Genomic DNA, 22,798 nt, shown 5'->3' with positions numbered 1-22,798 from the left:
AATGTAGACCTCCACAAATCTGGTTCATCCTTGGGAGCAATTTCCAAACGCCTGAAGGTACCTCGCTCATCTGTAGAAACAATAGTACGCAAGTATAAACACCATGGGACCACGCAGGAGTCATACCGCTCAGGAAGGAGACTCGTTCTGTCTCCTAGAGATTCCCGAAAATGATGTCATGGATTAGAAGCTTAGAAGCTTCTGATAGGTTAATTGACATCCTTTGAGTCAATTGGAGGTGTACCTGTAGATGTACTTTGGGTCGAAAAGTGCAAATCCATCCCACAACCTTGTGAAGATGCTGGAGGAAACAGGTACAAAATGGTCTATATCCACAGGCAAACGAGTCCTATATCGAACAGGGGGAGGCTCCCAAGCCGAAGAACACATCCCAACCGTGAAGCACAGCATCATGTTGTGGGGGTGCTTTGCTGCAGGAGGGTCTGGTGCACCACTAGAACACCTGGGAAGGACACTGCAGGGCAAATCAGTTTGCAATTTGAAGTGGTACATATGTGCGACAACCTACTAAATTCATAGTGACAGGTTGCACAAGTAAACAAGGAGCATAGACTATTTCCCTGACCGGGAATCGAACCCGGGCCGCGGCGGTGAGAGCGCCGAATCCTAACCACTTGACCACCAGGGAAGGGTCCTACAGTGCAAATTGGTTCCCAGTGTGAGCTGGTACATATGTGCGATAACCTTCCATATTCATAGTGACAGGTTGCACAAGTGAACATGTAGCAAAAGAGTAGTTCCCTGACCGGGAATCAAACCCGGGCCGCGGCGGTGAGAACGCCAAATCCTAACCACTAGACCACCAGGGAAGGGTACTAGAGTGAAAATCGGTTCCCAGTGTGAGCTGGTACATACAGTTGAAGTCGTAAGTTTCCATCCACTTAGGCTGGAGTCATTAAAACCTGTTTGTCAACCCCTCCACACATTTCTTGTTAACAAACTATAGTTTTGGCAGTCGGTTAGGACATCTACTTTGTGCATGACACAAGTAATTGTTCCAACAATTGTTTACAGACCGATTATTTCACTTATAATTCAGTGTATCACAAATCCAGTGGGTCAGAAGTTTACATACACTAAGTTGGCTGTGCCTTTAAACAGTTTGGAAAATTCCCGAAAATGATGTCATGGCTTAGAAGCTTAGAAGCTTCTGATAGGTTAATTGACATCCTTTGAGTCAATTGGAGGTGTACCTGTAGATGTATTTCAAGGCCTACCTTCAAACTCAGTGCCTCTTTGCTTGACTCCATGGGAAAACCAAAGGAAATCAGCCAAGACCTCAGAAAAAAAATGTAGACCTCCACAAATCTGGTTCATCCTTGGGAGCAATTTCCAAACGCCTGAAGGTACCTCGCTCATCTGTAGAAACAATAGTACGCAAGTATAAACACCATGGGACCACGCAGGAGTCATACCGCTCAGGAAGGAGACTCGTTCTGTCTCCTAGAGATGAACGTACTTTGGGTCGAAAAGTGCAAATCCATCCCAGAACAACAGCAAAGGACCTTGTGAAGATGCTGGAGGAAACAGGTACAAAATGGTCTATATCCACAGGCAAACGAGTCCTATATCGAACAGGGGGAGGCTCCCAAGCCGAAGAACACATCCCAACCGTGAAGCACAGCATCATGTTGTGGGGGTGCTTTGCTGCAGGAGGGTCTGGTGCACCACTAGAACACCTGGGAAGGACACTGCAGGGCAAATCAGTTTGCAATTTGAAGTGGTACATATGTGCGACAACCTACTAAATTCATAGTGACAGGTTGCACAAGTAAACAAGGAGCATAGACTATTTCCCTGACCGGGAATCGAACCCAGGCCGCAGCGGTGAGAGCGCCGAATCCTAACCACTAGACCACCAGGGAAGGGTCCTACAGTGCAAATTGGTTCCCAGTGTGAGCTGGTACATATGTGCGATAACCTTCCATATTCATAGTGACAGGTTGCACAAGTAAACATGTAGCAAAAGAGTAGTTCCCTGACCGGGAATCGAACCCGGGCCGCGGCGGTGAGAGCGCCGAATCCTAACCACTAGACCACCAGGGAAGGGTACTAGAGTGAAAATCGGTTCCCAGTGTGAGCTGGTACATACAGTTGAAGTCGTAAGTTTCCATCCACTTAGGCTGGAGTCATTAAAACCTGTTTGTCAACCCCTCCACACATTTCTTGTTAACAAACTATAGTTTTGGCAGTCGGTTAGGACATCTACTTTGTGCATGACACAAGTAATTTTTCCAACAATTGTTTACAGACCGATTATTTCACTTATAATTCAGTGTATCACAAATCCAGTGGGTCAGAAGTTTACATACACTAAGTTGGCTGTGCCTTTAAACAGTTTGGAAAATTCCCGAAAATGATGTCATGGCTTAGAAGCTTAGAAGCTTCTGATAGGTTAATTGACATCCTTTGAGTCAATTGGAGGTGTACCTGTAGATGTATTTCAAGGCCTACCTTCAAACTCAGTGCCTCTTTGCTTGACTCCATGGGAAAACCAAAGGAAATCAGCCAAGACCTCAGAAAAAAAATGTAGACCTCCACAAATCTGGTTCATCCTTGGGAGCAATTTCCAAACGCCTGAAGGTACCTCGCTCATCTGTAGAAACAATAGTACGCAAGTATAAACACCATGGGACCACGCAGGAGTCATACCGCTCAGGAAGGAGACTCGTTCTGTCTCCTAGAGATGAAAGTACTTTGGGTCGAAAAGTGCAAATCCATCCCAGAACAACAGCAAAGGACCTTGTGAAGATGCTGGAGGAAACAGGTACAAAATGGTCTATATCCACAGGCAAACGAGTCCTATATCGAACACAGCAAGCCGAAGAACACATCCCAACCGTGAAGCACAGCATCATGTTGTGGGGGTGCTTTGCTGCAGGAGGGTCTGGTGCACCACTAGAACACCTGGGAAGGACACTGCAGGGCAAATCAGTTTGCAATTTGAAGTGGTACATATGTGCGACAACCTACTAAATTCATAGTGACAGGTTGCACAAGTAAACAAGGAGCATAGACTATTTCCCTGACCGGGAATCGAACCCGGGCCGCGGCGGTGAGAGCGCCGAATCCTAACCACTAGACCACCAGGGAAGGGTACTAGAGTGAAAATCGGTTCCCAGTGTGAGCTGGTACATACAGTTGAAGTTGTAAGTTTCCATCCACTTAGGCTGGAGTCATTAAAACCTGTTTGTCAACCCCTCCACACATTTCTTGTTAACAAACTATAGTTTTGGCAGTCGGTTAGGACATCTACTTTGTGCATGACACAAGTAATTTTTCCAACAATTGTTTACAGACCGATTATTTCACTTATAATTCAGTGTATCACAAATCCAGTGGGTCAGAAGTTTACATACACTAAGTTGGCTGTGCCTTTAAACAGTTTGGAAAATTCCCGAAAATGATGTCATGGCTTAGAAGCTTAGAAGCTTCTGATAGGTTAATTGACATCCTTTGAGTCAATTGGAGGTGTACCTGTAGATGTATTTCAAGGCCTACCTTCAAACTCAGTGCCTCTTTGCTTGACTCCATGGGAAAACCAAAGGAAATCAGCCAAGACCTCAGAAAAAAAATGTAGACCTCCACAAATCTGGTTCATCCTTGGGAGCAATTTCCAAACGCCTGAAGGTACCTCGCTCATCTGTAGAAACAATAGTACGCAAGTATAAACGCCATGGGACCACGCAGGAGTCATACCGCTCAGGAAGGAGACTCGTTCTGTCTCCTAGAGATGAACGTACTTTGGGTCGAAAAGTGCAAATCCATCCCAGAACAACAGCAAAGGACCTTGTGAAGATGCTGGAGGAAACAGGTACAAAATGGTCTATATCCACAGGCAAACTAGTCCTATATCGATCAGGGGGAGGCTCCCAAGCCGAAGAACACATCCCAACCGTGAAGCACAGCATCATGTTGTGGGGGTGCTTTGCTGCAGGAGGGTCTGGTGCACCACTAGAACACCTGGGAAGGACACTGCAGGGCAAATCAGTTTGCAATTTGAAGTGATACATATGTGCGACAACCTACTAAATTCATAGTGACAGTACCCTACCCTTCAATTTCCAAACGCCTGAAGGTACCTCGCTCATCCGTTCTGTCTCCTAGAGATGAACGTACTTTGGGTCGAAAAGTGCAAATCCATCCCAGAACAACAGCAAAGGACCTTGTGAAGATGCTGGAGGAAACAGGTACAAAATGGTCTATATCCACAGGCAAACGAGTCCTATATCGAACAGGGGGAGGCTCCCAAGCCGAAGAACACATCCCAACCGTGAAGCACATGTTGTGGGGGTGCTTTGCTGCAGGAGGGTCTGGTGCACCACTAGAACACCTGGGAAGGACACTGCAGGGCAAATCAGTTTGCAATTTGAAGTGGTACATATGTGCGACAACCTACTAAATTCATAGTGACAGGTTGCACAAGTAAACAAGGAGCATAGACTATTTCCCTGACCGGGAATCGAACCCGGGCCGCAGCGGTGAGAGCGCCGAATCCTAACCACTAGACCACCAGGGAAGGGTCCTACAGTGCAAATTGGTTCCCAGTGTGAGCTGGTACATATGTGCGATAACCTTCCATATTCATAGTGACAGGTTGCACAAGTAAACATGTAGCAAAGAGTAGTTCCCTGACCGGGAATCGAACCCGGGCCGCGGCGGTGAGAGCGCCGGATCCTAACCACTAGACCACCAGGGAAGGGTACTAGAGTGAAAATCGGTTCCCAGTGTGAGCTGGTACATACAGTTGAAGTCGTAAGTTTCCATCCACTTAGGCTGGAGTCATTAAAACCTGTTTGTCAACCCCTCCACACATTTCTTGTTAACAAACTATAGTTTTGGCAGTCGGTTAGGACATCTACTTTGTGCATGACACAAGTAATTTTTCCAACAATTGTTTACAGACCGATTATTTCACTTATAATTCAGTGTATCACAAATCCAGTGGGTCAGAAGTTTACATACACTAAGTTGGCTGTGCCTTTAAACAGTTTGGAAAATTCCCGAAAATGATGTCATGGCTTAGAAGCTTAGAAGCTTCTGATAGGTGAATTGACATCCTTTGAGTCAATTGGAGGTGTACCTGTAGATGTATTTCAAGGCCTACCTTCAAACTCAGTGCCTCTTTGCTTGACTCCATGGGAAAACCAAAGGAAATCAGCCAAGACCTCAGAAAAAAAATGTAGACCTCCACAAATCTGGTTCATCCTTGGGAGCAATTTCCAAACGCCTGAAGGTACCTCGCTCATCTGTAGAAACAATAGTACGCAAGTATAAACACCATGGGACCACGCAGGAGTCATACCGCTCAGGAAGGAGACTCGTTCTGTCTCCTAGAGATGAACGTACTTTGGGTCGAAAAGTGCAAATCCATCCCAGAACAACAGCAAAGGACCTTGTGAAGATGCTGGAGGAAACAGGTACAAAATGGTCTATATCCACAGGCAAACGAGTCCTATATCGAACAGGGGGAGGCTCCCAAGCCGAAGAACACATCCCAACCGTGAAGCACAGCATCATGTTGTGGGGGTGCTTTGCTGCAGGAGGGTCTGGTGCACCACTAGAACACCTGGGAAGGACACTGCAGGGCAAATCAGTTTGCAATTTGAAGTGGTACATATGTGCGACAACCTACTAAATTCATAGTGACAGGTTGCACAAGTAAACAAGGAGCATAGACTATTTCCCTGACCGGGAATCGAACCCGGGCCGCGGCGGTGAGAGCGCCGAATCCTAACCACTAGACCACCAGGGAAGGGTCCTACAGTGCAAATTGGTTCCCAGTGTGAGCTGGTACATATGTGCGATAACCTTCCATATTCATAGTGACAGGTTGCACAAGTAAACATGTAGCAAAAGAGTAGTTCCCTGACCGGGAATCGAACCCGGGCCGCGGCGGTGAGAGCGCCGAATCCTAACCACTAGACCACCAGGGAAGGGTACTAGAGTGAAAATCGGTTCCCAGTTTGAGCTGGTACATACAGTTGAAGTTGTAAGTTTCCATCCACTTAGGCTGGAGTCATTAAAACCTGTTTGTCAACCCCTCCACACATTTCTTGTTAACAAACTATAGTTTTGGCAGTCGGTTAGGACATCTACTTTGTGCATGACACAAGTAATTTTTCCAACAATTGTTTACAGACCGATTATTTCACTTATAATTCAGTGTATCACAAATCCAGTGGGTCAGAAGTTTACATACACTAAGTTGGCTGTGCCTTTAAACAGTTTGGAAAATTCCCGAAAATGATGTCATGGCTTAGAAGCTTAGAAGCTTCTGATAGGTTAATTGACATCCTTTGAGTCAATTGGAGGTGTACCTGTAGATGTATTTCAAGGCCTACCTTCAAACTTAGTGCCTCTTTGCTTGACTCCATGGGAAAACCAAAGGAAATCAGCCAAGACCTCAGAAAAAAAATGTAGACCTCCACAAATCTGGTTCATCCTTGGGAGCAATTTCCAAACGCCTGAAGGTACCTCGCTCATCTGTAGAAACAATAGTACGCAAGTATAAACGCCATGGGACCACGCAGGAGTCATACCGCTCAGGAAGGAGACTCGTTCTGTCTCCTAGAGATGGAGACTCGTTCTGTCTCCTAGAGATGAACGTACTTTGGGTCGAAAAGTGCAAATCCATCCCAGAACAACAGCAAAGGACCTTGTGAAGATGCTGGAGGAAACAGGTACAAAATGGTCTATATCCACAGGCAAACTAGTCCTATATCGATCAGGGGGAGGCTCCCAAGCCGAAGAACACATCCCAACCGTGAAGCACAGCATCATGTTGTGGGGGTGCTTTGCTGCAGGAGGGTCTGGTGCACCACTAGAACACCTGGGAAGGACACTGCAGGGCAAATCAGTTTGCAATTTGAAGTGGTACATATGTGCGACAACCTACTAAATTCATAGTGACAGGTTGCACAAGTAAACAAGGAGCATAGACTATTTCCCTGACCGGGAATCGAACCCGGGCCGCGGCGGTGAGAGCACCAAATCCTAACCACTAGACCACCAGGGAAGGGTCCTACAGTGCAAATTGGTTCCCAGTGTGAGCTGGTACATATGTGCGATAACCTTCCATATTCATAGTGACAGGTTGCACAAGTAAACATGTAGCAAAAGAGTAGTTCCCTGACCGGGAATCGAACCCGGGCCGCGGCAGTGAGAGCGCCGAATCCTAACCACTAGACCACCAGGGAAGGGTACTAGAGTGAAAATCGGTTCCCAGTGTGAGCTGGTACATACAGTTGAAGTCGTAAGTTTCCATCCACTTAGGCTGGAGTCATTAAAACCTGTTTGTCAACCCCTCCACACATTTCTTGTTAACAAACTATAGTTTTGGCAGTCGGTTAGGACATCTACTTTGTGCATGACACAAGTAATTTTTCCAACAATTGTTTACAGACCGATTATTTCACTTATAATTCAGTGTATCACAAATCCAGTGGGTCAGAAGTTTACATACACTAAGTTGGCTGTGCCTTTAAACAGTTTGGAAAATTCCCGAAAATGATGTCATGGCTTAGAAGCTTAGAAGCTTCTGATAGGTTAATTGACATCCTTTGAGTCAATTGGAGGTGTACCTGTAGATGTATTTCAAGGCCTACCTTCAAACTTAGTGCCTCTTTGCTTGACTCCATGGGAAAACCAAAGGAAATCAGCCAAGACCTCAGAAAAAAAATGTAGACCTCCACAAATCTGGTTCATCCTTGGGAGCAATTTCCAAACGCCTGAAGGTACCTCGCTCATCTGTAGAAACAATAGTACGCAAGTATAAACACCATGGGTGAGAGCGCCGAATCCTAACCACTAGACCACCAGGGAAGGGTCCTACAGTGCAAATTGGTTCCCAGTGTGAGCTGGTACATATGTGCGATAACCTTCCATATTCATAGTGACAGGTTGCACAAGTAAACATGTAGCAAAAGAGTAGTTCCCTGACCGGGAATCGAACCCGGGCCGCGGCGGTGAGAGCGCCGAATCCTAACCACTAGACCACCAGGGAAGGGTACTAGAGTGAAAATCGGTTCCCAGTGTGAGCTGGTACATACAGTTGAAGTCGTAAGTTTCCATCCACTTAGGCTGGAGTCATTAAAACCTGTTTGTCAACCCCTCCACACATTTCTTGTTAACAAACTATAGTTTTGGCAGTCGGTTAGGACATCTACTTTGTGCATGACACAAGTAATTTTTCCAACAATTGTTTACAGACCGATTATTTCACTTATAATTCAGTGTATCACAAATCCAGTGGGTCAGAAGTTTACATACACTAAGTTGGCTGTGCCTTTAAACAGTTTGGAAAATTCCCGAAAATGATGTCATGGCTTAGAAGCTTAGAAGCTTCTGATAGGTTAATTGACATCCTTTGAGTCAATTGGAGGTGTACCTGTAGATGTATTTCAAGGCCTACCTTCAAACTCAGTGCCTCTTTGCTTGACTCCATGGGAAAACCAAAGGAAATCAGCCAAGACCTCAGAAAAAAATGTAGACCTCCACAAATCTGGTTCATCCTTGGGAGCAATTTCCAAACGCCTGAAGGTACCTCGCTCATCTGTAGAAACAATAGTACGCAAGTATAAACATCATGGGACCACGCAGGAGTCATACCGCTCAGCTCAGGAAGGAGACTCGTTCTGTCTCCTAGAGATGAACGTACTTTGGGTCGAAAAGTGCAAATCCATCCCAGAACAACAGCAAAGGACCTTGTGAAGATGCTGGAGGAAACAGGTACAAAATGGTCTATATCCACAGGCAAACGAGTCCTATATCGAACACAGCAAGCCGAAGAACACATCCCAACCGTGAAGCACAGCATCATGTTGTGGGGGTGCTTTGCTGCAGGAGGGTCTGGTGCACCACTAGAACACCTGGGAAGGACACTGCAGGGCAAATCAGTTTGCAATTTGAAGTGGTACATATGTGCGACAACCTACTAAATTCATAGTGACAGGTTGCACAAGTAAACAAGGAGCATAGACTATTTCCCTGACCGGGAATCGAACCCGGGCCGCGGCGGTGAGAGCGCCGAATCCTAACCACTAGACCACCAGGGAAGGGTCCTACAGTGCAAATTGGTTCCCAGTGTGAGCTGGTACATATGTGCGATAACCTTCCATATTCATAGTGACAGGTTGCACAAGTAAACATGTAGCAAAAGAGTAGTTCCCTGACCGGGAATCGAACCCGGGCCGCGGCGGTGAGAGCGCCGAATCCTAACCACTAGACCACCAGGGAAGGGTACTAGAGTGAAAATCGGTTCCCAGTGTGAGCTGGTACATACAGTTGAAGTCGTAAGTTTCCATCCACTTAGGCTGGAGTCATTAAAACCTGTTTGTCAACCCCTCCACACATTTCTTGTTAACAAACTAGAGTGAAAATCGGTTCCCAGTGTGAGCTGGTACATACAGTTGAAGTCGTAAGTTTCCATCCACTTAGGCTGGAGTCATTAAAACCTGTTTTCAACCCCTCCACACATTTCTTGTTAACAAACTATAGTTTTGGCAGTCGGTTAGGACATCTACTTTGTGCATGACACAAGTAATTTTTCCAACAATTGTTTACAGACCGATTATTTCACTTATAATTCAGTGTATCACAAATCCAGTGGGTCAGAAGTTTACATACACTAAGTTGGCTGTGCCTTTAAACAGTTTGGAAAATTCCCGAAAATGATGTCATGGCTTAGAAGCTTAGAAGCTTCTGATAGGTGAATTGACATCCTTTGAGTCAATTGGAGGTGTACCTGTAGATGTATTTCAAGGCCTACCTTCAAACTCAGTGCCTCTTTGCTTGACTCCATGGGAAAACCAAAGGAAATCAGCCAAGACCTCAGAAAAAAAATGTAGACCTCCACAAATCTGGTTCATCCTTGGGAGCAATTTCCAAATGCCTGAAGGTACCTCGCTCATCTGTAGAAACAATAGTACGCAAGTATAAACACCATGGGACCACGCAGGAGTCATACCGCTCAGGAAGGAGACTCGTTCTGTCTCCTAGAGATGAACGTACTTTGGGTCGAAAAGTGCAAATCCATCCCAGAACAACAGCAAAGGACCTTGTGAAGATGCTGGAGGAAACAGGTACAAAATGGTCTATATCCACAGGCAAACGAGTCCTATATCGAACAGGGGGAGGCTCCCAAGCCGAAGAACACATCCCAACCGTGAAGCACAGCATCATGTTGTGGGGGTGCTTTGCTGCAGGAGGGTCTGGTGCACCACTAGAACACCTGGGAAGGACACTGCAGGGCAAATCAGTTTGCATTTTGAAGTGGTACATATGTGCGACAATCTACTAAATTCATAGTGACAGGTTGCACAAGTAAACAAGGAGCATATACTATTTCCCTGACCGGGAATCGAACCCAGGCCGCAGCGGTGAGAGCGCCGAATCCTAACCACTAGACCACCAGGGAAGGGTCCTACAGTGCAAATTGGTTCCCAGTGTGAGCTGGTACATATGTGCGATAAACTTCCATATTCATAGTGACAGGTTGCACAAGTAAACATGTAGCAAAAGAGTAGTTCCCTGACCGGGAATCGAACCCGGGCCGCGGCGGTGAGAGCGCCGAATCCTAACCACTAGACCACCAGGGAAGGGTCCTACAGTGCAAATTGGTTCCCAGTGTGAGCTGGTACATATGTGCGATAAACTTCCATATTCATAGTGACAGGTTGCACAAGTAAACATGTAGCAAAAGAGTAGTTCCCTGACCGGGAATCGAACCCGGGCCGCGGCGGTGAGAGCACCGAATCCTAACCACTAGACCACCAGGGAAGGGTACTAGAGTGAAAATCGGTTCCCAGTGTGAGCTGGTACATACAGTTGAAGTCGTAAGTTTCCATCCACTTAGGCTGGAGTCATTAAAACCTGTTTGTCAACCCCTCCACACATCAGTACAAAATGGTCTATATCCACAGGCAAACGAGTCCTATATCGAACAGGGGGAGGCTCCCAAGCCGAAGAACACATCCCAACCGTGAAGCACAGCATCATGTTGTGGGGGTGCTTTGCTGCAGGAGGGTCTGGTGCACCACTAGAACACCTGGGAAGGACACTGCAGGGCAAATCAGTTTGCAATTTGAAGTGGTACATATGTGCGACAACCTACTAAATTCATAGTGACAGGTTGCACAAGTAAACAAGGAGCATAGACTATTTCCCTGACCGGGAATCGAACCCGGGCCGCAGCGGTGAGAGCGCCGAATCCTAACCACTAGACCACCAGGGAAGGGTCCTACAGTGCAAATTGGTTCCCAGTGTGAGCTGGTACATATGTGCGATAACCTTCCATATTCATAGTGACAGGTTGCACAAGTAAACATGTAGCAAAAGAGTAGTTCCCTGACCGGGAATCGAACCCGGGCCGCGGCGGTGAGAGCGCCGAATCCTAACCACTAGACCACCAGGGAAGGGTACTAGAGTGAAAATCGGTTCCCAGTGTGAGCTGGTACATACAGTTGAAGTCGTAAGTTTCCATCCACTTAGGCTGGAGTCATTAAAACCTGTTTGTCAACCCCTCCACACATTTCTTGTTAACAAACTATAGTTTTGGCAGTCGGTTAGGACATCTACTTTGTGCATGACACAAGTAATTTTTCCAACAATTGTTTACAGACCGATTATTTCACTTATAATTCAGTGTATCACAAATCCAGTGGGTCAGAAGTTTACATACACTAAGTTGGCTGTGCCTTTAAACAGTTTGGAAAATTCCCGAAAATGATGTCATGGCTTAGAAGCTTAGAAGCTTCTGATAGGTTAATTGACATCCTTTGAGTCAATTGGAGGTGTACCTGTAGATGTATTTCAAGGCCTACCTTCAAACTCAGTGCCTCTTTGCTTGACTCCATGGGAAAACCAAAGGAAATCAGCCAAGACCTCAGAAAAAAATGTAGACCTCCACAAATCTGGTTCATCCTTGGGAGCAATTTCCAAACGCCTGAAGGTACCTCGCTCATCTGTAGAAACAATAGTACGCAAGTATAAACACCATGGGACCACGCAGGAGTCATACCGCTCAGGAAGGAGACTCGTTCTGTCTCCTAGAGATGAACGTACTTTGGGTCGAAAAGTGCAAATCCATCCCAGACCTTGTGAAGATGCTGGAGGAAACAGGTACAAAATGGTCTATATCCACAGGCAAACGAGTCCTATATCGAACAGGGGGAGGCTCCCAAGCCGAAGAACACATCCCAACCGTGAAGCACAGCATCATGTTGTGGGGGTGCTTTGCTGCAGGAGGGTCTGGTGCACCACTAGAACACCTGGGAAGGACACTGCAGGGCAAATCAGTTTGCAATTTGAAGTGGTACATATGTGCGACAACCTACTAAATTCATAGTGACAGGTTGCACAAGTAAACAAGGAGCATAGACTATTTCCCTGACCGGGAATCGAACCCGGGCCACGGCGGTGAGAGCGCCGAATCCTAACCACTAGACCACCAGGGAAGGGTCCTACAGTGCAAATTGGTTCCCAGTGTGAGCTGGTACATATGTGCGATAACCTTCCATATTCATAGTGACAGGTTGCACAAGTAAACATGTAGCAAAAGAGTAGTTCCCTGACCGGGAATCGAACCCGGGCCGCGGCGGTGAGAGCGCCGAATCCTAACCACTAGACCACCAGGGAAGGGTACTAGAGTGAAAATCGGTTCCCAGTGTGAGCTGGTACATACAGTTGAAGTTGTAAGTTTCCATCCACTTAGGCTGGAGTCATTAAAACCTGTTTGTCAACCCCTCCACACATTTCTTGTTAACAAACTATAGTTTTGGCAGTCGGTTAGGACATCTAATTTGTGCATGACACAAGTAATTTTTCCAACAATTGTTTACAGACCGATTATTTCACTTATAATTCAGTGTATCACAAATCCAGTGGGTCAGAAGTTTACATACACTTAGTTGGCTGTGCCTTTAAACAGTTTGGAAAATTCCCGAAAATGATGTCATGGCTTAGAAGCTTAGAAGCTTCTGATAGGTTAATTGACATCCTTTCAGTCAATTGGAGGTGTACCTGTAGATGTATTTCAAGGCCTACCTTCAAACTTAGTGCCTCTTTGCTTGACTCCATGGGAAAACCAAAGGAAATCAGCCAAGACCTCAGAAAAAAAATGTAGACCTCCACAAATCTGGTTCATCCTTGGGAGCAATTTCCAAACGCCTGAAGGTACCTCGCTCATCTGTAGAAACAATAGTACGCAAGTATAAACGCCATGGGACCACACAGGAGTCATACCGCTCAGGAAGGAGACTCGTTCTGTCTCCTAGAGATGAACGTACTTTGGGTCGAAAAGTGCAAATCCATCCCAGAACAACAGCAAAGGACCTTGTGAAGATGCTGGAGGAAACAGGTACAAAATGGTCTATATCCACAGGCAAACGAGTCCTATATCGAACAGGGGGAGGCTCCCAAGCCGAAGAACACATCCCAACCGTGAAGCACAGCATCATGTTGTGGGGGTGCTTTGCTGCAGGAGGGTCTGGTGCACCACTAGAACACCTGGGAAGGACACTGCAGGGCAAATCAGTTTGCAATTTGAAGAGTGCGACAACCTACTAAATTCATAGTTGCACAAGTCCCTGACCGGGAATCGAACCCGGGCCGCGGCGGTGAGAGCGCCGAATCCTAACCACTAGACCACCAGGGAAGGGTACTAGAGTGAAAATCGGTTCCCAGTGTGAGCTGGTACATACAGTTGAAGTCGTAAGTTTCCATCCACTTAGGCTGGAGTCATTAAAACCTGTTTGTCAACCCCTCCACACATTTCTTGTTAACAAACTATAGTTTTGGCAGTCGGTTAGGACATCTACTTTGTGCATGACACAAGTAATTTTTCCAACAATTGTTTACAGACCGATTATTTCACTTATAATTCAGTGTATCACAAATCCAGTGGGTCAGAAGTTTACATACACTAAGTTGGCTGTGCCTTTAAACAGTTTGGAAAATTCCCGAAAATGATGTCATGGCTTAGAAGCTTAGAAGCTTCTGATAGGTTAATTGACATCCTTTCAGTCAATTGGAGGTGTACCTGTAGATGTATTTCAAGGCCTACCTTCAAACTTAGTGCCTCTTTGCTTGACTCCATGGGAAAACCAAAGGAAATCAGCCAAGACCTCAGAAAAAAAATGTAGACCTCCACAAATCTGGTTCATCCTTGGGAGCAATTTCCAAACGCCTGAAGGTACCTCGCTCATCTGTAGAAACAATAGTACGCAAGTATAAACGCCATGGGACCACACAGGAGTCATACCGCTCAGGAAGGAGACTCGTTCTGTCTCCTAGAGATGAACGTACTTTGGGTCGAAAAGTGCAAATCCATCCCAGAACAACAGCAAAGGACCTTGTGAAGATGCTGGAGGAAACAGGTACAAAATGGTCTATATCCACAGGCAAACTAGTCCTATATCGAACAGGGGGAGGCTCCCAAGCCAAAGAACACATCCCAACCGTGAAGCACAGCATCATGTTGTGGGGGTGCTTTGCTGCAGGAGGGTCTGGTGCACCACTAGAACACCTGGGAAGGACACTGCAGGGCAAATCAGTTTGCAATTTGAAGTGGTACATATGTGCGACAACCTACTAAATTCATAGTGACAGGTTGCACAAGTAAACAAGGAGCATAGACTATTTCCCTGACCGGGAATCGAACCCGGGCCGCAGCGGTGAGAGCGCCGAATCCTAACCACTAGACCACCAGGGAAGGGTCCTACAGTGCAAATTGGTTCCCAGTGTGAGCTGGTACATATGTGCGATAACCTTCCATATTCATAGTGACAGGTTGCACAAGTAAACATGTAGCAAAAGAGTAGTTCCCTGACCGGGAATCGAACCCGGGCCGCGGCGGTGAGAGCGCCGAATCCTAACCACTAGACCACCAGGGAAGGGTACTAGAGTGAAAATCGGTTCCCAGTGTGAGCTGGTACATACAGTTGAAGTCGTAAGTTTCCATCCACTTAGGCTGGAGTCATTAAAACCTGTTTGTCAACCCCTCCACACATTTCTTGTTAACAAACTATAGTTTTGGCAGTCGGTTAGGACATCTACTTTGTGCATGACACAAGTAATTTTTCCAACAATTGTTTACAGACCGATTATTTCACTTATAATTCAGTGTATCACAAATCCAGTGGGTCAGAAGTTTACATACACTAAGTTGGCTGTGCCTTTAAACAGTTTGGAAAATTCCCGAAAATGATGTCATGGCTTAGAAGCTTAGAAGCTTCTGATAGGTTAATTGACATCCTTTGAGTCAATTGGAGGTGTACCTGTAGATGTATTTCAAGGCCTACCTTCAAACTCAGTGCCTCTTTGCTTGACTCCATGGGAAAACCAAAGGAAATCAGCCAAGACCTCAGAAAAAAAATGTAGACCTCCACAAATCTGGTTCATCCTTGGGAGCAATTTCCAAACGCCTGAAGGTACCTCGCTCATCTGTAGAAACAATAGTACGCAAGTATAAACACCATGGGACCACGCAGGAGTCATACCGCTCAGGAAGGAGACTCGTTCTGTCTCCTAGAGATGAACGTACTTTGGGTCGAAAAGTGCAAATCCATCCCAGAACAAAGGACCTTGTGAAGATGCTGGAGGAAACAGGTACAAAATGGTCTATATCCACATGCAAACGAGTCCTATATCGAACAGGGGGAGGCTCCCAAGCCGAAGAACACATCCCAACCGTGAAGCACAGCATCATGTTGTGGGGGTGCTTTGCTGCAGGAGGGTCTGGTGCACCACTAGAACACCTGGGAAGGACACTGCAGGGCAAATCAGTTTGCAATTTGAAGTGGTACATATGTGCGACAACCTACTAAATTCATAGTGACAGGTTGCACAAGTAAACAAGGAGCATAGACTATTTCCCTGACCGGGAATCGAACCCGGGCCGCAGCGGTGAGAGCGCCGAATCCTAACCACTAGACCACCAGGGAAGGGTCCTACAGTGCAAATTGGTTCCCAGTGTGAGCTGGTACATATGTGCGATAACCTTCCATATTCATAGTGACAGGTTGCACAAGTAAACATGTAGCAAAAGAGTAGTTCCCTGACCGGGAATCGAACCCGGGCCGCCGCGGTGAGAGCGCCGAATCCTAACCACTAGACCACCAGGGAAGGGTACTAGAGTGAAAATCGGTTCCCAGTGTGAGCTGGTACATACAGTTGAAGTCGTAAGTTTCCATCCACTTAGGCTGGAGTCATTAAAACCTGTTTGTCAACCCCTCCACACATTTCTTGTTAACAAACTATAGTTTTGGCAGTCGGTTAGGACATCTACTTTGTGCATGACACAAGTAATTTTTCCAACAATTGTTTACAGACCGATTATTTCACTTATAATTCAGTGTATCACAAATCCAGTGGGTCAGAAGTTTACATACACTAAGTTGGCTGTGCCTTTAAACAGTTTGGAAAATTCCCGAAAATGATGTCATGGCTTAGAAGCTTAGAAGCTTCTGATAGGTTAATTGACATCCTTTGAGTCAATTGGAGGTGTACCTGTAGATGTATTTCAAGGCCTACCTTCAAACTCAGTGCCTCTTTGCTTGACTCTATGGGAAAACCAAAGGAAATCAGCCAAGACCTCAGAAAAAAATGTAGATCTCCACAAATCTGGTTCATCCTTGGGAGCAATTTCCAAACGCCTGAAGGTACCTCGCTCATCTGTAGAAACAATAGTACGCAAGTATAAACACCATGGGACCACGCAGGAGTCATACCGCTCAGGAAGGAGACTCGTTCTGTCTCCTAGAGATGAACGTACTTTGGGTCGAAAAGTGCAAATCCATCCCAGAACAACAGCAAAGGACCTTGTGAAGATGCTGGAGGAAACAGGTACAAAATGGTCTATATCCACAGGCAAACGAGTCCTATATCGAACAGGGGGAGGCTCCCAAGCCGAAGAACACATCCCAACCGTGAAGCACAGCATCATGTTGTGGGGGTGCTTTGCTGCAGGAGGGTCTGGTGCACCACTAGAACACCTGGGAAGGACACTGCAGGGCAAATCAGTTTGCAATTTGAAGTGGTACATATGTGCGACAACCTACTAAATTCATAGTGACAGGTTGCACAAGTAAACAAGGAGCATAGACTATTTCCCTGACCGGGAATCGAACACGGGCCGCGGCGGTGAGAGCGCCGAATCCTAACCACTAGACCACCAGGGAAGGGTCCTACAGTGCAAATTGGTTCCCAGTGTGAGCTGGTACATATGTGCGATAACCTTCCATATTCATAGTGACAGGTTGCACAAGTAAACATGTAGCAAAAGAGTAGTTCCCTGACCGGGAATCGAACACGGGCCGCGGCGGTGAGAGCGCCGAATCCTAACCACTAGACCACCAGGGAAGGGTACTAGAGTGAAAATCGGTTCCCAGTGTGAGCTGGTACATACAGTTGAAGTCGTAAGTTTCCATCCACTTAGGCTGGAGTCATTAAAACCTGTTTGTCAACCCCTCCACACATTTCTTGTTAACAAACTATAGTTTTGGCAGTCGGTTAGGACATCTACTTTGTGCATGACACAAGTAATTTTTCCAACAATTGTTTACAGACCGATTATTTCACTTATAATTCAGTGTATCACAAATCCAGTGGGTCAGAAGTTTACATACACTAAGTTGGCTGTGCCTTTAAACAGTTTGGAAAATTCCCGAAAATGATGTCATGGCTTAGAAGCTTAGAAGCTTCTGATAGGTTAATTGACATCCTTTGAGTCAATTGGAGGTGTACCTGTAGATGTATTTCAAGGCCTACCTTCAAACTCAGTGCCTCTTTGCTTGACTCCATGGGAAAACCAAAGGAAATCAGCCAAGACCTCAGAAAAAAAATGTAGACCTCCACAAATCTGGTTCATCCTTGGGAGCAATTTCCAAACGCCTGAAGGTACCTCGCTCATCTGTAGAAACAATAGTACGCAAGTATAAACACCATGGGACCACGCAGGAGTCATACCGCTCAGGAAGGAGACTCGTTCTGTCTCCTAGAGATGAACGTACTTTGGGTCGAAAAGTGCAAATCCATCCCAGAACAACAGCAAAGGACCTTGTGAAGATGCTGGAGGAAACAGGTACAAAATGGTCTATATCCACAGGCAAACAAGTCCTATATCGAACACAGCAAGCCGAAGAACACATCCCAACCGTGAAGCACAGCATCATGTTGTGGGGGTGCTTTGCTGCAGGAGGGTCTGGTGCACCACTAGAACACCTGGGAAGGACACTGCAGGGCAAATCAGTTTGCAATTTGAAGTGGTACATATGTGCGACAACCTACTAAATTCATAGTGACAGGTTGCACAAGTAAACAAGGAGCATAGACTATTTCCCTGACCGGGAATCGAACCCAGGCCGCGGCGGTGAGAGCGCCGAATCCTAACCACTAGACCACCAGGGAAGGGTCCTACAGCGCAAATTGGTTCCCAGTGTGAGCTGGTACATACAGTTGAAGTCGTAAGTTTCCATCCACTTAGGCTGGAGTCATTAAAACCTGTTTGTCAACCCCTCCACACATTTCTTGTTAACAAACTATAGTTTTGGCAGTCGTTTAGGACATCTACTTTGTGCATGACACAAGTAATTGTTCCAACAATTGTTTACAGACCGATTATTTCACTTATAATTCAGTGTATCACAAATCCAGTGGGTCAGAAGTTTACATACACTAAGTTGGCTGTGCCTTTAAACAGTTTGGAAAATTCCCGAAAATGATGTCATGGCTTAGAAGCTTAGAAGCTTCTGATAGGTTAATTGACATCCTTTGAGTCAATTGGAGGTGTACCTGTAGATGTATTTCAAGGCCTACCTTCAAACTCAGTGCCTCTTTGCTTGAATCCATGGGAAAACCAAAGGAAATCAGCCAAGACCTCAGAAAAAAAATGTAGACCTCCACAAATCTGGTTCATCCTTGGGAGCAATTTCCAAACGCCTGAAGGTACCTCGCTCATCTGTAGAAACAATAGTACGCAAGTATAAACACCATGGGACCACGCAGGAGTCATACCGCTCAGGAAGGAGACTCGTTCTGTCTCCTAGAGATGAACGTACTTTGGGTCGAAAAGTGCAAATCCATCCCAGAACAACAGCAAAGGACCTTGTGAAGATGCTGGAGGAAACAGGTACAAAATGGTCTATATCCACAGGCAAACGAGTCCTATATCGAAGAGGGGGAGGCTCGCAAGCCGAAGAACACATCCCAACCGTGAAGCACAGCATCATGTTGTGGGGGTGCTTTGCTGCAGGAGGGTCTGGTGCACCACTAGAACACCTGGGAAGGACACTGCAGGGCAAATCAGTTTGCAATTTGAAGTGGTACATATGTGCGACAACCTACTAAATTCATAGTGACAGGTTGCACAAGTAAACAAGGAGCATAGACTATTTCCCTGACCAGGAATCGAACCCAGGCCGCGGCGGTGAGAGCGCCGAATCCTAACCACTAGACCACCAGGGAAGGGTCCTACAGTGCAAATTGGTTCCCAGTGTGAGCTGGTACATACAGTTGAAGTCGTAAGTTTCCATCCACTTAGGCTGGAGTCATTAAAACCTGTTTGTCAACCCCTCCACACATTTCTTGTTAACAAACTATAGTTTTGGCAGTCGGTTAGGACATCTACTTTGTGCATGACACAAGTAATTTTTCCAACAATTGTTTACAGACCGATTATTTCACTTATAATTCAGTGTATCACAAATCCAGTGGGTCAGAAGTTTACATACACTAAGTTGGCTGTGCCTTTAAACAGTTTGGAAAATTCCCGAAAATGATGTCATGGCTTAGAAGCTTAGAAGCTTCTGATAGGTTAATTGACATCCTTTGAGTCAATTGGAGGTGTACCTGTAGATGTATTTCAAGGCCTACCTTCAAACTCAGTGCCTCTTTGCTTGACTCCATGGGAAAACCAAAGGAAATCAGCCAAGACCTCAGAAAAAAAATGTAGACCTCCACAAATCTGGTTCATCCTTGGGAGCAATTTCCAAACGCCTGAAGGTACCTCGCTCATCTGTAGAAACAATAGTACGCAAGTATAAACACCATGGGACCACGCAGGAGTCATACCGCTCAGGAAGGAGACTCGTTCTGTCTCCTAGAGATGAACGTACTTTGGGTCGAAAAGTGCAAATCCATCCCAGAACAACAGCAAAGGACCTTGTGAAGATGCTGGAGGAAACAGGTACAAAATGGTCTATATCCACAGGCAAACGAGTCCTATATCGAACAGGGGGAGGCTCCCAAGCCGAAGAACACATCCCAACCGTGAAGCACAGCATCATGTTGTGGGGGTGCTTTGCTGCAGGAGGGTCTGGTGCACCACTAGAACACCTGGGAAGGACACTGCAGGGCAAATCAGTTTGCAATTTGAAGTGGTACATATGTGCGACAACCTACTAAATTCATAGTGACAGGTTGCACAAGTAAACAAGGAGCATAGACTATTTCCCTGACCGGGAATCGAACCCGGGCCGCAGCGGTGAGAGCGCCGAATCCTAACCACTAGACCACCAGGGAAGGGTCCTACAGTGCAAATTGGTTCCCAGTGTGAGCTGGTACATATGTGCGATAACCTTCCATATTCATAGTGACAGGTTGCACAAGTAAACATGTAGCAAAAGAGTAGTTCCCTGACCGGGAATCGAACCCGGGCCGCGGCGGTGAGAGCGCCAAATCCTAACCACTAGACCACCAGGGAAGGGTACTAGAGTGAAAATCGGTTCCCAGTGTGAGCTGGTACATACAGTTGAAGTCGTAAGTTTCCATCCACTTAGGCTGGAGTCATTAAAACCTGTTTGTCAACCCCTCCACACATTTCTTGTTAACAAACTATAGTTTTGGCAGTCGGTTAGGACATCTACTTTGTGCATGACACAAGTAATTTTTCCAACAATTGTTTACAGACCGATTATTTCACTTATAATTCAGTGTATCACAAATCCAGTGGGTCAGAAGTTTACATACACTAAGTTGGCTGTGCCTTTAAACAGTTTGGAAAATTCCCGAAAATGATGTCATGGCTTAGAAGCTTAGAAGCTTCTGATAGGTTAATTGACATCCTTTGAGTCAATTGGAGGTGTACCTGTAGATGTATTTCAAGGCCTACCTTCAAACTCAGTGCCTCTTTGCTTGACTCCATGGGAAAACCAAAGGAAATCAGCCAAGACCTCAGAAAAAAATGTAGATCTCCACAAATCTGGTTCATCCTTGGGAGCAATTTCCAAACGCCTGAAGGTACCTCGCTCATCTGTAGAAACAATAGTACGCAAGTATAAACACCATGGGACCACGCAGGAGTCATACCGCTCAGGAAGGAGACTCGTTCTGTCTCCTAGAGATGAACGTACTTTGGGTCGAAAAGTGCAAATCCATCCCAGAACAACAGCAAAGTACCTTGTGAAGATGCTGGAGGAAACAGGTACAAAATGGTCTATATCCACAGGCAAACGAGTCCTATATCGAACAGGGGGAGGCTCCCAAGCCGAAGAACACATCCCAACCGTGAAGCACAGCATCATGTTGTGGGGGTGCTTTGCTGCAGGAGGGTCTGGTGCACCACTAGAACACCTGGGAAGGACACTGCAGGGCAAATCAGTTTGCAATTTGAAGTGGTACATATGTGCGACAACCTACTAAATTCATAGTGACAGGTTGCACAAGTAAACAAGGAGCATAGACTATTTCCCTGACCAGGAATCGAACCTAGGCCGCGGCGGTGAGAGCGCCGAATCCTAACCACTAGACCACCAGGGAAGGGTCCTACAGCGCAAATTGGTTCCCAGTGTGAGCTGGTACATACAGTTGAAGTCGTAAGTTTCCATCCACTTAGGCTGGAGTCATTAAAACCTGTTTGTCAACCCCTCCACACATTTCTTGTTAACAAACTATAGTTTTGGCAGTCGGTTAGGACATCTACTTTGTGCATGACACAAGTAATTGTTCCAACAATTGTTTACAGACCGATTATTTCACTTATAATTCAGTGTATCACAAATCCAGTGGGTCAGAAGTTTACATACACTAAGTTGGCTGTGCCTTTAAACAGTTTGGAAAATTCCCGAAAATGATGTCATGGCTTAGAAGCTTAGAAGCTTCTGATAGGTTAATTGACATCCTTTGAGTCAATTGGAGGTGTACCTGTAGATGTATTTCAAGGCCTACCTTCAAACTCAGTGCCTCTTTGCTTGACTCCATGGGAAAACCAAAGGAAATCAGCCAAGACCTCAGAAAAAAAATGTAGACCTCCACAAATCTGGTTCATCCTTGGGAGCAATTTCCAAACGCCTGAAGGTACCTCGCTCATCTGTAGAAACAATAGTACGCAAGTATAAACACCATGGGACCACGCAGGAGTCATACCGCTCAGGAAGGAGACTCGTTCTGTCTCCTAGAGATGAACGTACTTTGGGTCGAAAAGTGCAAATCCATCCCAGAACAACAGCAAAGGACCTTGTGAAGATGCTGGAGGAAACAGGTACAAAATGGTCTATATCCACAGGCAAACGAGTCCTACATCGAACACAGCAAGCCGAAGAACACATCCCAACCGTGAAGCACAGCATCATGTTGTGGGGGTGCTTTGCTGCAGGAGGGTCTGGTGCACCACTAGAACACCTGGGAAGGACACTGCAGGGCAAATCAGTTTGCAATTTGAAGTGGTACATATGTGCGACAACCTACTAAATTCATAGCGACAGGTTGCACAAGTAAACAAGGAGCATAGACTATTTCCCTGACCGGGAATCGAACTCGGCCGCGGCGGTGAGAGCGCCGAATC

The 22,798-nt window shown here is 46.0% G+C and overlaps 12 non-coding genes across 12 annotated transcripts; all 12 read right to left on the bottom strand.

The window, feature by feature from the left end:
* Positions 1-1,995: 1,995 nt before the first annotated feature.
* Positions 1,996-2,067, bottom strand: trnae-cuc (transfer RNA glutamic acid (anticodon CUC)). The gene has a single exon. It is a non-coding gene; the product is annotated as a tRNA-Glu (tRNA).
* Positions 2,068-3,042: 975 nt separating this feature from the next.
* On the bottom strand, positions 3,043-3,114 carry trnae-cuc (transfer RNA glutamic acid (anticodon CUC)). The gene has a single exon. It is a non-coding gene; the product is annotated as a tRNA-Glu (tRNA).
* Positions 3,115-5,704: 2,590 nt separating this feature from the next.
* On the bottom strand, positions 5,705-5,776 carry trnae-cuc (transfer RNA glutamic acid (anticodon CUC)). Its single transcript has one exon. It is a non-coding gene; the product is annotated as a tRNA-Glu (tRNA).
* Positions 5,777-5,885: 109 nt separating this feature from the next.
* Positions 5,886-5,957, bottom strand: trnae-cuc (transfer RNA glutamic acid (anticodon CUC)). Its single transcript has one exon. It is a non-coding gene; the product is annotated as a tRNA-Glu (tRNA).
* Positions 5,958-7,954: 1,997 nt separating this feature from the next.
* On the bottom strand, positions 7,955-8,026 carry trnae-cuc (transfer RNA glutamic acid (anticodon CUC)). Its single transcript has one exon. It is a non-coding gene; the product is annotated as a tRNA-Glu (tRNA).
* Positions 8,027-9,005: 979 nt separating this feature from the next.
* On the bottom strand, positions 9,006-9,077 carry trnae-cuc (transfer RNA glutamic acid (anticodon CUC)). Its single transcript has one exon. It is a non-coding gene; the product is annotated as a tRNA-Glu (tRNA).
* A 109-nt stretch (positions 9,078-9,186) lies between these two features.
* trnae-cuc (transfer RNA glutamic acid (anticodon CUC)) lies at positions 9,187-9,258 on the bottom strand. Its single transcript has one exon. It is a non-coding gene; the product is annotated as a tRNA-Glu (tRNA).
* Positions 9,259-10,547: 1,289 nt separating this feature from the next.
* On the bottom strand, positions 10,548-10,619 carry trnae-cuc (transfer RNA glutamic acid (anticodon CUC)). Its single transcript has one exon. It is a non-coding gene; the product is annotated as a tRNA-Glu (tRNA).
* Positions 10,620-11,363: 744 nt separating this feature from the next.
* Positions 11,364-11,435, bottom strand: trnae-cuc (transfer RNA glutamic acid (anticodon CUC)). Its single transcript has one exon. It is a non-coding gene; the product is annotated as a tRNA-Glu (tRNA).
* A 969-nt stretch (positions 11,436-12,404) lies between these two features.
* On the bottom strand, positions 12,405-12,476 carry trnae-cuc (transfer RNA glutamic acid (anticodon CUC)). Its single transcript has one exon. It is a non-coding gene; the product is annotated as a tRNA-Glu (tRNA).
* A 109-nt stretch (positions 12,477-12,585) lies between these two features.
* Positions 12,586-12,657, bottom strand: trnae-cuc (transfer RNA glutamic acid (anticodon CUC)). The gene has a single exon. It is a non-coding gene; the product is annotated as a tRNA-Glu (tRNA).
* A 2,183-nt stretch (positions 12,658-14,840) lies between these two features.
* Positions 14,841-14,912, bottom strand: trnae-cuc (transfer RNA glutamic acid (anticodon CUC)). Its single transcript has one exon. It is a non-coding gene; the product is annotated as a tRNA-Glu (tRNA).
* Between the last annotated feature and the right edge of the window lie 7,886 nt (positions 14,913-22,798).

The sequence above is a fragment of the Oncorhynchus clarkii genome, unplaced genomic scaffold (genome assembly GCF_045791955.1).
Source record: "Oncorhynchus clarkii lewisi isolate Uvic-CL-2024 unplaced genomic scaffold, UVic_Ocla_1.0 unplaced_contig_2103_pilon_pilon, whole genome shotgun sequence".
In the NCBI taxonomy this organism is placed as follows: Eukaryota; Metazoa; Chordata; class Actinopteri; order Salmoniformes; family Salmonidae; genus Oncorhynchus; species Oncorhynchus clarkii.
The sequence above is the reverse complement of the archived record's forward strand: the minus strand, read 5'-3'. Positions and strand labels throughout refer to the sequence as shown.